The sequence below is a fragment of the Pristiophorus japonicus genome, chromosome 9 (genome assembly GCF_044704955.1).
Source record: "Pristiophorus japonicus isolate sPriJap1 chromosome 9, sPriJap1.hap1, whole genome shotgun sequence".
Lineage (NCBI taxonomy): Eukaryota > Metazoa > Chordata > Chondrichthyes > Pristiophoridae > Pristiophorus > Pristiophorus japonicus.
Window position 1 is genome coordinate 77,861,281 of NC_091985.1, and position 13,735 is coordinate 77,875,015.

The 13,735-nt window shown below is 44.6% G+C and overlaps 2 protein-coding genes across 2 annotated transcripts in view; one reads left to right on the forward strand and one right to left on the reverse strand.

The window, feature by feature from the left end:
• atf3 (activating transcription factor 3) overlaps nucleotides 1-11,127 on the reverse strand; it is a 43,605-nt gene extending 32,478 nt beyond the window's left edge. The window contains exon 1 of the mRNA XM_070889501.1: nucleotides 10,978-11,127. The gene's annotated coding sequence lies outside the window, so the exon portion shown is untranslated. The remainder of the gene's footprint in view (nucleotides 1-10,977) is intronic.
• Nucleotides 11,128-12,407: 1,280 nt separating this feature from the next.
• The window catches only part of pacc1 (proton activated chloride channel 1), a 243,133-nt gene continuing 241,805 nt past the window's right edge, over nucleotides 12,408-13,735 (forward strand). Inside the window, exon 1 of the mRNA XM_070889503.1 lies at nucleotides 12,408-12,522. The gene's annotated coding sequence lies outside the window, so the exon portion shown is untranslated. The remainder of the gene's footprint in view (nucleotides 12,523-13,735) is intronic.

Consider the following 13,735-nt stretch of genomic DNA (forward strand, 5'->3'; position numbering starts at 1 on the left):
CTCACACACGCACACACACGCACACACGCGCATCACCACCCCTTCGGCACAAGCTGTCAGGAGAAACTTTGGCAGAGAGGGTGATTTGGCTGTGACGTTTAAGTTTAAGTAAACTTATTCATAAGTGAAATATAAACTTTAATTTGTGGAACTTGTTTGGCAGATATACAGGTTTCATCAAATCCCAAAAGAGGAAAATAAGGCATGGTAACTAGCTAATTTAAATGACTATCATAGGGCTCAATTTTCCCCAATGCCATTTTTTGGCGTACTTGAAGAGTTACGTCTGTTTTTTGGGGCCAATTACGCCAAAAAAAATCATCCAACTTTCCCTGTTTGAATTGTTGATGTTGGCGCTGCGTAGGATGTCCTTTAGCTTTGGGGTTGAAGCCTAAGATCTGCGCCAAAAAGATCGGGTTGCCAGGGTAACGAGGGACACACTGTGGGCTGAGGCTGGAAAGTGAAACATACAACACATTCTGGCCAGCTCACAGCAAATTGCACAAGCACCTTGCACATTGCAGCAGCTTACCAGCATTAAATTATTAAAGAGTTTATGCCAAAAGTCTATCCCCCTCCTCCCGGTGCCGGATGCCGCTTCTAACCCTGGCCGAAAGGCCTCCCTCCCCCCTCCTTCCGGGTGCTGCTGCTAACCCTGGCCGAAAGGCTTCCCTCCTCCCTCCTCCCGGGTGCTGCTCCTAACCCTGGCCGAAAGGCCTCCCTCCCCTTCCGGTGCCGGATGCCGCTTCTAACCCTGGCCGAAAGGCCTCCCTCCCCCCTCCTTCCGGGTGCTGCTCCTAACCCTGGCCGAAAGGCCTCCCTCCCCCCTCCTTCCGGGTGCTGCTCCTAACCCTGGCCGAAAGGCCTCCCTCCCCCCTCCTTCCGGGTGCTGCTCCTAACCCTGGCCGAAAGGCCTCCCTCCCCCCTCCTTCCGGGTGCTGCTCCTAACCCTGGCCGAATGACCTCCCCCCCCCTCCTCCCGGGTGCCGCTGCTAACCCTGGCTGAAAGGCTTCTCCCTCTCTTTCCCTCTCTGCTGCTGTTGTTCAGGCCGTGGAACTACATCTGCTGTGTTGATTCTCTTAGCTGCACCGAATTTGTTAACTGCCCAGAATGTTTTTCCAGAGTGGTCAAATACGCCATCCTAATAAAAATTGGAGTAAATCGGAGCTGGCCAGACTTACTTAAATGGCCAGAATTGGCATGGGTGGCAGGTTACGCCCCCAATGAGGTAAAAAAATCGTAGCCTAAAAAAATTCTACCTAGGTGAATTACGCTAGTGCAGAAGCTTTGGGGAAACTTGGAGATTTTAATTTACATTAAAAAAACGGTGCATGCCAAAAACACAGTTCAGATAATTGGGGAAAATTGAGCCTATAAAGTTCATTTTTCACCTTCAAATTCAGTGTTACTAATTAACAATGACTCAGCAAATTGTATTTTTCCCCTTCCACTTTTACTCATAAAAATGCAATGACTACATTTTGTGGAATTTCCTGCACTGAACACATCAGCAATGCAAAATGTTGAGACTAGCAGAGGCACTAATATTAATCCCATTTAAGATCATATTTAACTTAGAGGAAACCTACCCTAAAATCCACTTTGTTGAGAGCCCCACTACAATAATAGCACACTAGAACATCCGGTTTTGTAATTTTTTTATACAAATAGTCTCTTAATGGAGATTCAAACTAGAATGAATACCTTATTGATAATGCTATTAGATGATTATTGTTGTGTATCTGTAACGCATGCGCTCCCATGTTCTGCCACCAGGGAGCTCATCCCCTGAAGTCCCAAGGGATCCCAACATCCCTTGGGAGCACTGTATATAAGCCACTCCTAAGCCTTGTTCCTCACTCTGGAGTGTCTTATTAAACACTGAGGTCACTGTTACTTTAATCTTCCTGTGCGCAGCCTCATCTGTGTTAGGAACACAATAATTGGCGACGAGAATACGAATCCAACGCAAAGATGCAGCAAACTGTGGGCATCCTGGAGAAGTTCTCGGAGGGTGAGGACTGGGAAGCCTATGTTGAACGGCTAGACCAGTACTTTGTAGTCAACGAGCTGGACGAAGAAGGAAGCGCTGCAAAAAGGAGAGCGGTCCTCCTCACAGTCTGCGGGGCACGGACCTACAGCCTCATGAAGAATCTTCTGGCTTCAGTGAAACCCACAGATAAGTCCTACGAGGAACTGTGTACACTGGTTCGGGAGCACCTTAACCCGAGGGAGAGCGTGCTGATGGCGAGGTATCGGTTCTACACATGCCAGCGATCTGAAGGTCAGGAAGTGGCGAGCTACGTCGCCGAGCTAAGACGACTTACAGGACAATGTGAGTTTGATGGCTACCTGGAGCAAATGCTCAGAGACTTTTTTGTACTGGGCATTGGCCACGAGACTATCCTACGAAAACTTTTGACTGTAGAGACACCGACCCTCAGTAAGGCCATTGCGATAGCACAGGTGTTTATGTCCACCAGTGATAACACCAAACAAATCTCTCAGCACACAAGTGCTAGCAATGTCCATAAATTATCTGGAACTGTGTTTGCGAGCAGAAGTGTACAGGGCAGAACCCACGAGTCTGCAACTGCCAGCAGGCCTCAGGTGACCCAGATGACTCAGAGTCTCCAACAAAGGATGAATGCAAGGCAATTCACACCTTGTTGGCATCGTGGAGGCTTCCATTCAGCCTATTCATGCCGCTTCAAAGGGTATGTTTGCAAGAGCTGTGGAACAATGGGGCACCTCCAACGAGCTTGCAAACGAGCTGCAAGCTCTGCAAAACCTGCTAACCACCACGTGGCAGAGGAATATCGGTCCATGGTGGATCAAAGCAATTTCGAGCCTCAGAGAGAGGAGGCAGATGCTCAAGTACACGGGGTGCACACATTTTCGACGAAATGTCCACCTATAATACTAAACGTAAAATTGAATGGCTTACCCATAGCCATGGAACTGGACACTGGCACTAGCCAATCCATCATGAGTAAAAAGATGTTTCAGAGACTGTGGTGCAACAAGGCATTCAGACCAGCCCTGAGCCCCATCCACACGAAACTGTGAACGTACACCAAAGAGCTTATCACTGTCCTGGGCAGCGCCGTGGTCAAGGTCACCTACGAGGGCACGGTGCACGAACTGCCACTCTGGATTGTCCCAGGCGATGGCCCCACACTGCTTCGAAGGAGCTGGCTCGGCAAAATCCGCTGGAACTGCGATGACATCCGAGCACAATCACATGTTGATGAGGCCTCATGTACCCAGGTTCTTAACAAATTTCCTTCCCTTTTTGAGCCAGGCATTGGAAACTTTTTGGGAGTGAAGGTGCGGATCCGCTTGGTCCCAGAGGCACGACCCATTCATCACAAGGCGCGAGCGGTACCTCACATGATGAGGGAAAGAGTGGAAATCGAGCTGGACAGGCTGCAACGCGAGGGCATCATCTCTCCAGTGGAATTCAGCAAGTGGGCCAGCTCGATTGTTCCAGTACTCAAAAGTGATGGCACGGTCAGGATTTGCAGCGATTATAAAGTAACTATTAATCGTTTCTCGCTACAGGACCAATACACGCTACCTAAGGCACAAAACCTATTTGCGACGCTGGCAGGAGGCAAGACATTCACCAAGCTCGACCTGACTTCGGCCTACATGACGCAGGAGCTGGAGGAGTCTTCGAAGGGCCTCACCTGCATCAACACGCACAAGGGACTGTTCATCTACAACAGATGCCCATTTGGAATTCAGTCGGCTGCAGCGATCTTCCAGAGAAACATGGAGAGCCTACTCAAGTCGGTACCACACACGGTGGTCTTTCAGGACGACATATTGGTCACGGGTTGGGACACCGTCGAGCACCTACAAAACCTGGAGGAGGTCCTCCAGTGACTGGATCGCGTAGGGCTGCGGCTGAAGAGGTCGAAATGCGTCTTCATGGCAACAGAAGTGGAGTTTTTGGGGAGAAAGATCGCGGTGGACAGCATTCGGCCCACAGACGCCAAGACAGAGGCTATCAGGAATGTGCCCAGACCACAGAACGTTACGGAGCTGCGGTCATTCCTGGGACTCCTCAACTATTTTGCTAATTTCCTACCCGGGTTAAGCACCCTTTTAGAGCCCCTACATGTGTTATTGCGGAAAGCTGAGAACTGGGTATGGGGAAAAAAAACAAGTAATTGCTTTTGAGAAAGCCAGAAACATTTTATGCTCCAACAAGCTGCTTGTATTGTATAACCCGTGCTAGCATGTGACACGTCGTCGTACAGAGTCGGGTGTGTATTACAACAAGCTAACGTTGCGGGGAAGTTGCAACCTGTCGCCTATGCTTCCATGGGCATGTCTAAGGCCGAGAGAGCCTACAGCATGATTGAGAAAGAGGCATTAGTGTGTATGTTCGAGGTAAAGAAAATGCATCAGTACCTGTTCGGTTTCCAGCTCAAATTTGAGGCCAATCACAAGTCCCTCACATCCCTGTTCGCTGAAAACAAGGGGATAAATACTAATGCCTCAGCCTGCATAGAAAGATGGGCATTCGCGCTATCAGCGTATAACTATACCATCTACCACAGGCCAGGCACCGAGAACTGTGCGGATGCTCTCAGTCGGCTACTATTGCCCACCACGGGGGTGGAAATGGCGCAGCCTGCAAACTTGATGGTGGCACAGCCCGCAGACTTGTTGATGGTCATGGAAGCGTTTGAAAATGATAAATCACCTGTCACGGCCCGCCAGATTAGGACTTGGACCAGCCAAGATCCTCTGCTGTCCCTAGTAAAAAACTGTGTACTGCATGGGAGCTGGACCAGCATCCCCGTTGAAATGCAAGAACTAATCAAGCCGTTCCAGCGGCGAAAGGACAAGCTGTCCATTCAGGCAGACTGCCTGTTGTGGGGTAACCGCGTAGTACTACCAAAAAAGGGCAGGGAGATGTTCATCTCGGATCTCCACAGCACACACCCGGGTATAGTAATGATGAAAGTGATAGCCAGATCCCACGTGTGGTGGCCCGGTATCGATTCTGACTTAGAGTCCTGTGTATGGCAATGCAGCGTGTGTGCTCAGTTGAACAACACGCCCAGAGAGGCACCACTAAGTTTGTGGTCCTGGCCCTCCAGACCATAGTCGAGGATCCATGTCGACTATGCGGCCCGTTTCTCCGTAAAATGTTCCTGGTGGTGGTGGATGCTTTTTCAAAATGGATTGAATGTGAAATAATGTCGGGAAGCACCGCCAACGCTGAAAGCCTGAGGGCCATGTTTGCCATCCACGGCCTGCCTGACATGCTGGTCAGTGACAACGGGCCATGTTTCACCAGTGCTAAATTTAAAGAATTCATGACCCGCAATGGGATCAAACATGTCACCTCGGCCCCGTTTGAACCAGCCTCCAATGGGCAGGCAAAGCGGGCAGTACAAACCATCAAACAGAGCCTTAAATGAGTCACAGAAGGCTCACTCCAAACCTGCCTTTCCCGAGTACTGCTCAGCTACCGCACGAGACCCCACTTGCTCACAGGGGTGCCCCCGGCTGAGCTACTCATGAAAAGGACACTTAAAACCAGACTCTCGCTGGTTCACCCCAACCTGCATGATCAGGTAGAGAGCAAGCGGCAGCAACAAAATGTAAACGATGGTCACGCCACTGTTTCACGGGAAATTGATCTGAATGACCCTGTGTATGTGCTAAACTATGGACATGGTCCCAAGTGGATCGCGGGCACGGTGATAGCTAAAGAAGGGAATAGGGTGTTTGTAGTCAAACTAGACAATGGACAAATTTGTAGAAAGCACCTGGACCAAATGAGGCTGCAGTTCACAGATTGTCCTGAACAACCCACAGCAGACACCCACAGCAGACAACACATACCCAAAGGATCAACGACACCACGCCAAACCAGGAAATCAAACCCATCACGCCCAACAGCCCAGCAAGGCAAGGCTTACCTAGCAGCCCTGCAGGGCCAACAACACGCCAGCCCAGCGAGGGCACAGCCAACACACCAGAACAGACATTTGTACCGAAGCGGTCCACCAGGGAAAGAAAGGCTCCCGACCGCCTCACCTTGTAAATAGTTTTCATTTTGACTTTGAGGGGAGGAGTGATGTTGTGTATCTGTAAAGCATGCACTCCCATGTTCTGCCACCAGGGAGCTCATCCCCTTAAGTCCCAAGGGATCCCAGCATCCCTTGGGAGCACTGTATATAAGCCAGCCCCTAAGGCCTGTTCTTCACTCTGGAGTGTCTTATTAAAGACTGAGGTCACTTTTACTTTAACCTCCCCGTGTGCAGCCTCATCTGTGTTAGGAACACAATAATTATTATGGGTATATGCTTTTTTTTTCTATTCTGGTGATCTTTAAACAGGATTCATTATATTTTGCATATAATTATATTAGGCTCTTGATTCCCCAGAAGTTTACTTTACAATATTCCTGTATAACTGGCACAAGATAATTCCTTGTTTATAACTTTCTATGAAATATGTGATGTAATTATTCTGCAATATCAATGGCACAGTAGCTTCTCAGATACTGACCCTTCATAGCCCAGCCAATGTGGTCATTCAAATATTATTGGCCCATTTATCTTACATAAGAACATAAGGAATAGGTACAGGAGTAGGCCATATGGCCCCTCGAGCCTGCACCGCCATTCAATAAGATCATGGACTCAGCTCCACTTCCCCGCTCGCTCCCCATAACCCCTTATCGCTCAAGAAACTGTCTATTTCTGTCTTAAATGTATTCAATGTCCCAACTTCCACAGCTCTCCGAGGCAGCAAATTCCACAGATTTACAACCTTCTGAGAGAAGAAATTCCTCCTCATCTCTGTTTTAAATGCGGCCCCTTATTCTAAGATCATGCCCTCTAGTTCTAGTCTCCCCCATCAGTGGAAACATCCTCTCTGCATCCACCTTGTCAAACCCCCTCATAATCTTATACGTTTCGATAAGATTACCTCTCATTCTTCTGAATTCCAATGAGTAGAGGCCCAATCTACTCAACCGTTCCTCATAAGTCAACCCCCTCATCCCCGGAATCAACCTAGTGAACCTTCTCCGAACTGCCTCCAAAGCAAGTATATCCTTTCGTAAATATGGAAACCAAAACTGCATGCAGTATTCCAGGTGTGGCTTCACCAATACCTTGTATAGCTGTCGCAAGACTTCCCTGCTTTTATACTCCATCCTCTTTGCAATAAAGGCCAAGATACCATTGGCCTTCCTGATCACTTTCTGTACCTGCATACTATCCTTTTGTGTTTCATGCGCAAGTAACCCCAGGTCCCGCTGTACTCTGGCACTTTGCAATCTTTCTCCATTTAAATAATAACTTGCTCTTTGATTTTTTTCTGCCAAAATGCATGACCTCACATTTTCCAACATTATACTCCATCTGTCAAATTTTTGCCCACTCACTTAGCCTGTCTATGTCCTTTTGCAGATTTTTTGTGTCCTCCTCACACATTGCTTTTCCTTCCATCTTTGTATCATCAGCAAACATCACTACGTTACACTCAGTCCCTTCTTCCAAGTCATTAATATAGATTGTAAATAGTTGGGATCCCAGCACTGATCCCTGTAGCACCCCACTAGTTACTGGTTGCCACCCAGAGAACAAACTATTTATCCCGACTCTCTGTTTTCTGTTCGTTAGCCAATCCTCTATCCATGTTAATATATTACCCCCAACCCAGTGAACTTTTATCTTGTGCAGTAACCTTTTATGTGGCACCTTGTCAAATGCCTTCTGGAAGTCCAAATACACCACATCCACTGGTTTCCTTTCATTCATCCTATTTGTTACATCCTCAAAGAACTCCAGCAAATTTGTCAAACATGACTTCCCCTTCATAAATCCATACTGACTCTGCCTGACCAAATTTTGCTTATCCAAATATCCTGCTGCTGTTTCTTTAATAATGGACTCCAACATTTTCCCAACCACAGATGTTAGGCTAACTGGTCTATAGTTTCCTGCTTTTTGTTTGCCTCCTGTTTTGAATAGGGGCGTTACATTTGCAGTTTTCCAATCTGCTGGGACCTCCCCAGAATCCAGGGAATTTTGGTAAATTAGAACCAACAAGATAGTGAGGAAATACAAGACTAAAATTAAAGGGATGCCATTGTCAGCAAAATATTGTATGGGAAGTCTTTAGTAGTTCTTGAATACATGCACTGAAAATAACATCATCAGTGGCATCAATAACACCTTCGCAAAATGTAAGTCATCATTCACCCGCAAAAATCACTTGGAAAATATCTTTATTAGTATCAATATGTATGATTATTGAAGCTTTACAATTTTTGCAGCCCATACAAGGATTCGTTTCTACATTCAAATTCTCAAACTTTGGTGTGACTTTAAATCCAACAGAAATAAAATTAAAATGTATTCAAATATAAACCAGATACTATTTTGTCAGATATTAAGCACAAAATTAATTATTATACCCAAAATGTGGGCTTAACAATTATAGGATACAGCTATGTTATCAAAGTACTTTGTAATATTACTTTTCCATTATGGTATTGTGCATAATTATTTCATATTTATAAATGTATACGGCATTACAACCAGATTTATACATGTACTATACCACAATGGAAAGGTAACATTACAAAGTACTAAAAATTGAGTAAGGTGGGAAAGTTAGAAAACTATAAACCTACTATTATTATTTTCAGTGTTTAACTCTCTACACACAAGAATAATGCCGAATTGAATTTGAGTCCAGTTTTGTCTTGTAAAGTACACAGAATGCTCCAGTTATTCATCCTCCTAATATCATTATTACTGTTGTTGCGGTGGAAGTTCCTGCTGTTTGTCTAAAAACAAATAAACAATAAGACAATAACAATCATCAAATTTCTACTTAGAAATATTGGTGTCTGACTCAGAGGATATGGAGCATTACTGGAATAACTAGTAAGTGGTCTCTGGAACACTGTGGAACATTCTCCTGGTTCTTAAGCAAAAGTAAAATTGTTTCTTAGCACTCCAGCCCATTCACCAAAGTGAATCCTTCATTTCCCTTTCCCATTGGGATCTCATCTTCAAATCACTTCATTTAATTATTTGAGTCATTCATATCTGAACTCAAACACAATAAATGTTTTTTGATGTTCCTTTCTTCAGTGACTGTCTCTCCCTTATAGTTGCTCTCTTTATGCACCATGGCTTTGGCATGGAAACTTGTGGACTATCTGCTAAATTCTCCATAGCACGATCACATCACTGGGAGTTTCCAATGTCAATACCCAGGGCTACTAGATGTGTGAAAAAACAGGCAACATTAACCCTATATGTTGGGAGTGCTCACAGATAATCAAATCAGAATTCAGTATCTATCAGCTAACCAGTCACCAATTCCATCTGTGTGAAGAGACTCAGCCACATAGATGGAATAACTTGGTACAGGTACACCACTATTCTTATTTTTCATGACAGCTATGAGTTCTGCATTCAATCAGAATTCCAAGCCCTGTTGTATACAGAATTTCAAAAACTATACAGGCCAGTTATGCAATGCACTGTGTCAATACAAAGCAGTTTTAGCTTTGTATTGATGCAAAGTCTAAAGCGTAACTCAAGTGTGGTGTCACAATTGAATTTGGGCAGAAGATGGAGAAGGATGTATACCCACTTTGTAACCTCTATGGGAAAGAAATTCCAGATGATGTACAATATATCCACTTCTACATTTGCCACTACACCACTGCCTGAGAGCTATAACAAATGTATTTCAGGAGCCTTTATTTGATCAAAGGGGAGTATTTATCTTAAATGGGGCAGACTCTGCACTCCATGGATTCAAAAGGACCTGGGAGAGGAAAATGAGGATCTTTTAGGGAGACCAATATATTTCATGAAACTAGCCTTTCTTGCCGCCCTGTGGACATTGCTGCACCTCTCCTACATCACTGACCATGCTGCTACTGCTCCCCATGATCAAGGATTACAGGGGTCCATTGCAAAGCCAGGGTCAAAAGTACACAAGTTTCCCTTTATAACAAATTCCACTTTAACGGCTGCTGATTACAGCGACAATACAGCACCTGAAGTATAGCTGCTCTGGTAGTTTAATGTCACTGACCCTGATACAAAAAGACCACACTCAAAACTACTCCGGTAAGTAGCTAAGTGAAAAAATGGAACATAACCATCAGTTAGGACAAAATGATTCAGTTCTTTAACCCTGTGTACGTCTAACGCCTTCAGATAACGTCAGATCTGACATCCTCAGTGTTTCCATCATGTGTACAAATGTAGGTACTGCAACTTGTGAACTTTGGAACTAACTGCAGCAAGACAGCGATTGGGAAACTTCAACCCTTTTCCAGGAAACTCCTCCGTGTCATCTGACCAGTGACGCCGCGGCTCGCTGCTCTGACTAAGCAGATCTGGGGCCGACGTTTACTCTGTACTGTGGGGTCTCTGCTCCCAATCATTCGCAAAATAACAAGGGCCGCCGACTCCGGTGTACATTATGACTTGATATTAATCGGGTGAAGGCAAATGAAAAGCCCGCTGACAATCTGGCGCGCAGTGAACTGTCAGAGCGAAGGATCACCATGATCAGTTTCATTCAATGAATTCAACCAGAAAAAATAAAAAAGTTGTAGCGATTCAGAAAGATCTTGCGCATTACAGGAATGTTTACAACAGCCTCCCCCTTATCCTTCCCCCCGCAGTCATGGAGTTACAGTGACCCGCGAGTTGTGACAGATCCCAGGTAGTAAACTCACTGTGGTACAGGATGAATGAACCGTCCTTGTCCCAGAGTGAGCTGGAATTACAGGAGGATCAGCGGCACGGGGATTTTACGGTTAGCAGCTTTGAAAGTCGGCAGCGAGAAAAGCGTGACCAGTACAATTTACCAAATGTAACACAAGCTCTCCCGGCTCGCTCTCACTGGCCTGGGGAGAAAGAGGCTTAAGAGCCGAAAGGTTCGAGCTAAATGACTGGACCTACCTCTTGTGTTGATTCGCTCTGCCCTCGGGAAAAGGGCTGCTTAGCTGGTAAAGAAGCAGCACTCTCTGTGCTCAGCAGCACAATCGCTCCAGTTTTTCGAAAAGTTGCGGAACACCGCTCGAGGTTGCATCACTGCCTTTATATAGTGAGTGTGAGCTCTGGTATTTACAAGCCCAGTCAACTGACGTCATTCTATTTATAGAGCGGGGAAGCTTTCTTTGTGATGATGCAACCAGCCCCAATCCAAGGGAACTGAGCTCCAGACACCATAAGAGGACCATATCAGTTTGATTAAACCTAGGGATGGCGTAGTAATGAGCAAATGTGCCCCCGAACAGCCAAGTGACCGTAGACAGCAGGCATCTGATGAGAAAGGAGCTGAACTTTGATGTTTAGGCTGTTTGTTTAAAATAGACAAGACACTTTCAGGACAACAATATTGTTTTCGAAAATATGTATCTCATTCTGTGACCCACAAATAACAATAGATTTATTCGTGCTGACGGCGCGGGTTTTCTTTTATATTGATACTCTTTTTACAAACAGTGTATCTAATAAGATGATAATTATCATTTTATGGAAATAGACAAATCGAAGCCTGACAGCCCACTGTAGAAACAGGTATTCCGGGGCACGCTGGTTTTATTCTTCGAATAGACAACTCTGGCAAATTGAGAGAAACAAAATCAAAAATCTGCCTGGACATTAAAATTACAATTAGTCCTAAAGGTCAAAGAGCTCTAACCGTGATTTCTTAGGAAGTAACGAACTGTTACTGGAAGTGTGGAACAGCACTTCAAAAACTTCGCAGCCGACTATTTCTATATCTCACGTTCAAATAACTCGAACATAGCTTAAGAATTATTAAATTATTAATATTAAATCAAGCCTTTACGGTATTTTATAGTCTCTAATCAGATGGTTTCGATTCTTGACGACACTGAAAAAACATCTCGCTCATATGGCAGCGATCAAAAAAGACCAACATCGTTCTCAAAAGTTGTTCCGATCTTTTTCAAACATCGGAACTTGAAATAATTATTTCTCAAATATAACAGCTGACGATGTAATTCAATACTTCATTTAACCACAACGTTAACTTAGAAATCTATCTCTGGGCGCTTCATGGAAGCGCGGGTAAAAGTGGTCTTCACAAACTGGAGTCTAACCAGAATCTCCGAGTCTCGGTGGGTTCTGACCTTTGCATTGATTCCAACCTCCTTGTCATCTTAATCATACGGTTAAAAACATGCGAAAATATTTAAAAACAGCCAGATGACTGTAGGTAGCTGGCATCTGATAGTCAGTAACGTATTATGCGATCACTGAATTGACTTGTTTTTGATGACTACAAATAAAGGAATTTGTTTCCACGGTGTTATCCCCTCGATCACTAGCCTTTATTGGTGCATTTATACAGCGGGTCCCACAATAAATTCACTAGATTCTTGCTTAGGACCAGCGAGCTCTCACTTCTATATCAATCTACCTCCGTGGACCAACGAAGCTCAGAAGGTATTTGGTTATCTGGATAGTTTGAGGACGGTAAGTAATGTTTCATTGTCTTTATGTGGGTGTGAACAGCACCCTTTGAAGTTCCCCATCTCAGGTCCGAGAAATGTTACCCAAAGCCGGCGAAACTGGTCACTGACGTCTTGGAGCTACGTAAGAGATGCTTAAAAAAGGGAACTGGAACTGGGAACTTTCACCTTTCGGGATTATCTTATGCTCGGGTTTTGAATCGTTTGTTACTAACTGACAGTATAATATATCATCGACCGTTCTGAACTTCAGCGACTCTCTTCTCGATATACAGTTTGCATGGTATTTTCAATTTGTATTTTCTAATAGACATGATCACAATCCTTACCTACAGTTCAAATTTTCCTGGTGTAAATTTGTCTTTAAACTGCAGAGGTTATAAATAGAGGTTTTATTTTAGTTTACATCGGGCAACAAGATTGAAGGCAATAAGGCCAGGCCGATAGACTCTAGAACAGCCCACGTTCTGATTGGTGCTTCCCAGGAGTAAAATGTTGTTCTTTTCCTATTTAAGCCTATTTAAAATAAAAGGACATAGTATTAAATGTTTGCTTTTAACCTACATGACTATGGAATACAACTTCAACGTTTTTATTTGTGTCCAGTAGCAAGATAACGTCAGTTCTTGGTTAATCGATGAACAGTTGAATATAGGGCAGTAGAGAAGTTCAGTAGGTTGGGTTTCTAATCAAGATAAACAATAATATCTAAATGTTTTGGAGCAGATTGGAATAAGGAGTCCTCAGCGTGTTACAGGCCATGCACATATTAGATTAAATGTCACTGCCTTCTAGCTATAGAGATCCTTTGACACTTACATCAGTGGGCTTTGTCACAGATTCAGTGATAAAAGAAAAACAAATTGTGGAATGATAAATTGGAGGATTTCACAACACAAGTAACTTACCCTTCACAAGCTTCAGCTAAATCCATAGCTGAATGTCTTGAATGCTCTTCTAGACGAAGTACTGCACATGAATCATTCTAATCCTAGCCCAGATTCACAGTCTTTCTGTTCTGAACAGAATGACTTGATCTTCATCCCCATTTTCAAATCCTACCACAACCATACCATGCTCCATATGGGTAATGTTCTCCAAGCATATATCGTAACCACCCATTTCTCTGACTCTGATTTCTCCCTGTCCCCATCTCTTCCCCTCCACCACCAGAGCACACATTTTTAGCCATAACACTGGTCTTCTGAAACACTCTT